Below are 5,000 nucleotides of genomic sequence, written 5' to 3'. Positions count from 1 at the left end.
AAACAGAGAGAGAGAGGAGGGAGAGAGAGAGGGAAACAGAGAGAGGGAGGGAGAGAGAGAAGGACGGGGAGAGAGGGAAACAGAGGGAGAGAGAGAGAGAGAAGGACGGGGAGACAGTGAAAGAGGGAGAGAGAGAGCCGGGAGAGGGAGAGAGGGAAACAGAGAGAGAGAGGAGGGAGAGAGAGAGAGAGAAGGACGGGGAGACTGTGACAGAGGGAGAGAGAGCCGGGAGAGGGAAACAGAGAGAGAGAGAGAGAGAGAGAGAGAGAGAGAGAAGGACGGGGAGACAGTGAAAGAGGGAGAGAGAGGGCCGTGAGAGGGAGAGAGGGAAACACAGAGAGAGAGAGAGAGAGAGAGAGAGAGAGAGAGACAGAGAGAGACAGAGAGAACCGGGAGAGGGAGAGAAGGAAACAGAGAGAGAAGGACGGGGAGACAGTGAAAGAGGGAGAGAGCCGGGAGAGGGACAGAGGGAAACACAGAGAGAGAGAGAGAGAGAGAGAGAGAGAGAGAGAGAGAGAGAGAGAGAGAGAGAGAGAGAGAGAGAGAGAGAGAGAGAGAGAGAATGAATCAGTCAATCAATCGATCAAATTCATACACTTCACTCTGGAAAATAGTTTCCATTGTTGCCATTTGTGTTTGCCTGTATTGGTATGATAAGGTGTTTTTTTTAATGTTGAAAGCTGTTGTTAGCCAATGAATGAAAACTGCTAAGCAGAGGCTCTGGTGAAAGAGTCGTCCTTTTTTTTTTCCACAGACCGGAGACCGATATATTTAATTTTCAGTCAGAAGCCATTTGTCCCACTGAGTAACCCTCTCAAAGACACAAAACAGAAATGCAAATTAAAATCAGTCACGTAAAATGATATTGAGGCAATAAGCATACCTTGACAGTCTTTGAGAGCAAATGAATATACTTGAAGAAAAGCTTTGCCTGGAAACAGACGTTCGTAACATCACTCCTGTAAGACTTCTTTCAATGATTTCTCGTGAGTAGTAAAATTACTTGATATTTCTACCTACATTTATGTTCACAGCGCAGACCAAAAAAAAAAGCGTGACACGTTTTGTTGAATACGTTGGACATGATACAACGAAAGGTCGATGAGTGAAATTGTGTGCATTTGGTTCTTGTGTTGTTGTTTTTTTGTTGTTGTTTTTTTTTTTGTTTCATTAAAAAAACAAAATCGCAAAGTAGATTATAAACACAGAACGGAATCATATCGAATGTGGAATTGCTTTTTATTCATATATACATACATACATACATACATACATACAGTAAATATACGTACACACACACGCGCACACATACATACACACACACATACACACACAGTAAATATATGTATACATACATATGTACATACATACATTATCACAAGAGGGAATGAAACAAGAAAGTATCTGACACAACCAGAATCAAAACACGCGATCCACCAGGGGGGAAAAAAGAAGAAAAAAAAGTAGAAAAAGCAGATACGATTATTTTGTCACAGACATAGCCACACTGGTCATGATTTGAATGATGATTACAAGATACTTTCTAGTCAACTGGTGATCAATACCATACTGCATCATGGATGTTTTCCGAAATAAGGAATGTCACACTTGTAGGGGAAGAGAGAGAGAGAGAGAGAGAGAGAGAGAGAGAGAGAGAGAGAGAGAGAGAGAATAAAAAAGACAGAATAAAGAGATGAGAGAAGAAAAAAAAAAGAAAGAAAAAGAAAAGATAACAGAAAGGAGAAAAATGATGACGGAAGGAACACAAAAAAGAAAGAGAGAGAGAGAGAGAGAGAGAGAGAGAGAGAGAGAGAGAGAGAGAGAGAGAGAGAGAGAGAGAGAAAAGAAAGAAAGAAAAAGAAAAAAAAAAGTAGGAAAGAGCCTTCCAAGGATGCTGAGACTATCCTGCTCATTTGCAGAAATTTTACGCATCCACTGATTTCTCAAAAAAAACCACACAAAAAAAAGTCACACTTGCTGCACACACACACACACACACACACACACACACACACACACACACACACACACACACACACACACACAGAGAAAAACTAAAGAAAGAAAAAAAAAAAGCACGAGCCAAGGATTACCCACACTGTGTGAAAGAGAACGAAGGTGGTGATAGTAATCCCCCCCCCCACACACACACACACACACACCGACCCCCACAACCCCACCCGCCCTTTATTATTATTTTTTTTCATGCGTGCAGTTTTATTTGCTTTTCCTGTCGAAGTGGAATTTTCTACAGAATTTTGCCAGGAACAACCCTTTTGTTGCCGTGGGTTCTTTTACGTGCATGCTGCACACGGGACCTCGGTTTATCGTCTCAAACGAATGACTAGTGTCCAAACCATCACTTAAGGTCTAGTGGAGGGGGAGAAAATATCGGCGGCTGAGCCGTGAGCCGTGATTCGAACCAGCACGCTGAGATGCTCTCGATTCCTAAGCGGACGCGTTACCCCTAGGCCATCACTGGTGACAATGACAATAACAATGGTGGAGGTGGTGGTAGTGATGATGATCATTGATTCACACATAGTCTCTGCCTTTTTATTCTTTATCAAAAAAAGAAGTTTTGCCTCGTTTTGGTTTTTTTTTTTTTTTTTTTTTTTTGTGTGTGTTTTTTTTTGTGTTTGTTTGTCTACTTCCCGGCTTGCTTTTTTGATGGACATTCTCATCACGAGTTCCATTTTCACGAGGAAACTGGATGAAAGGAATGTCAGGTATTGATCTAGGAGATATCATAAGCACTTTCATTCACATGCACAACCACCACCGACCGATCTATCCATCCATCCACACACACACACACACACACACACACACACACACACACACACACACACACACACACACGCGCGCGCGCGCGCGCGCGCGCGCGCGCGCGCGCGCACAATAGCAAAGACACACACAAAAGACACGACACACACACACAAAAATATGCTCCTCAATTAGATTGGCCAGTTCAACAGTATTACTCAACATTGATCAGAGAGTGAAGGAGCGGGGATGCTGAGAGATGTGTAGGCGGATGTGAGGGGATGGGGGGTGGGGGGGAGGGGTGGATGCAGAGGGGGGAAGATGCGGGCTACTCTGAAAGGGGAGATAAGATGCAAGGGGGGGCAGGGGAAAGGGAAGTAAGCGAAACGCATCCGAAAGGTCAGGCAATCTCGTCTGCAATGCACTCATCATTCTTTTAACGGGATAGGCTATGCTAGGATCAGCTTTTTTTTTTTTTTTTTTTTTTTTTTTTTTTTTTTTTCTGGCTGACAGGAGAATTTTCAGTCATGCTACGTTGATGTAATTATCCCAGAGGATACTGATGTTTTTTGGTGTTGTTTTATTTGTTTGTTTGTTTTTCTTTCGTTTTTACTTTCTGCTCTTTCTTTGTCTTTTTTTCGCTTGTCCTTATGCTCGCTAAGCTGCTGTTTGTCTCTGTCTGTCTGTGTCTTTGACTCTACCGCTCTCTCTCTCTCTCTCTCTAACTCTGTCATTCTCCGTGTCTGTCTTCCTCCACCCTCTCTCCCTCTTTCTCTCACTCTCTAACTCGGTCTGTCTGTCTGTCTGTCTGTCATTTCTGCTGTCGTCAAATTCCTGTGGTACTGCGGACGCTCTTGCAGCACCCGTCATTCTTTTGCTGTTTTTTTTTGTTTGCTTGTTTGTTTGATTGTTTGTTTTTGTTTTTGTTTTTTTGTTTTGTTTTTGTTTGGTTTTCTTTTTTGTTATATTTCATGTTTCCTTTTAATGACACACGCATCACCCGTGAGCTATTTTGTGGCTTTCGTCAGAGTTTTAGTGCTTTTTTTTTTTTTTTTTTTTTTACTGTCGTCAAATTCCTATAGTACTGCTGTCTACTTTCTCATTTCTCTCTCTCTCTCTCTCTCTCTCTCTTCTTGTTTTCCCCCCTTTTCTTGTCTATTATGTATATCTGTCTGTCTGTCTGTCTCTCTGTCCTCCACCCCCGCACCCCCCCCCCCCCACCCACCCCCGCCCCCCCACACACACACCACCAACACAACCCCTGCCCCCTTTCTCCGATATTTCTGTTAATTAATGTGTGTGTGTGTGTGTGTGTGTGTGTGTGTGTGTGTTTAAGAAAAGTGAAAAACATTGATTCAGACAGAATGAAACTTGAATGTGTTGCGTGTGTGTTGCACGCTCGCACACACACGCAATTGTTGCACATTCGCACACACACACACACACACATACACGCAAAGTCACACACACACACACACAAAGAAAAACAAACAAACAAACACACACACACACACACACAAAGAAAAACAAACACACACACACACACAGAGAAACACACACACACACACATCAATACCAAAGGACTATCAATACGATACGATATAACTGATAACAATCATGCTACAACACTGGCAAACGACTCTGTTGGAGATAACACGAGCATTGTTGGACAGTTCCGCATCATGACAAAGGACGAAAACCGGGCTGTGGAACAAGAACAGTTGGGTTGTTGTTGTTTTTTGACTCACTTGTGTAAACAAAGTGAGTCTATGTTTTAACCCGGTGTTCGGTTGTGTGTGTGTGTGTGTGTGTCCGTGGTAAACTTTAACATTGACATTTTATCTGCAAATAATTTGTCAGTTGACACCAATTTAGGCATAAAAATAGGAAAAATTCAGTTCTTTCCAGTCATCTTGTTTAAAACAATATTGCACCTCTGGGATGGGCACAATTTTTTTTAAATGAAGCCTAATTATATGCAAACTGCATTTACTGTTATATTTATTTTATTTTATTTTATTTATTTATTTATTTATTTATTTATTTATTTTTTTTTTTTTTGTATTCTCTAAACTTGGCACTTTGATCTGATATTCTGACACAACAACAAGAGCAGTCATTATCATCAGTTTTTGTTCAAACAGGAACTTCTTTTGCTAAGCATGGAAGTTTTATTTGTTTTGCAAACGTTTTGGTGCAGATAGTAAAAAAGGGAAATTACTCTGTAATTAATG

Source organism: Babylonia areolata, chromosome 7 (genome assembly GCF_041734735.1).
Source record: "Babylonia areolata isolate BAREFJ2019XMU chromosome 7, ASM4173473v1, whole genome shotgun sequence".
NCBI classification, from domain to species: Eukaryota; Metazoa; Mollusca; class Gastropoda; order Neogastropoda; family Buccinidae; genus Babylonia; species Babylonia areolata.
The sequence above is the reverse complement of the archived record's forward strand: the minus strand, read 5'-3'. Positions refer to the sequence as shown.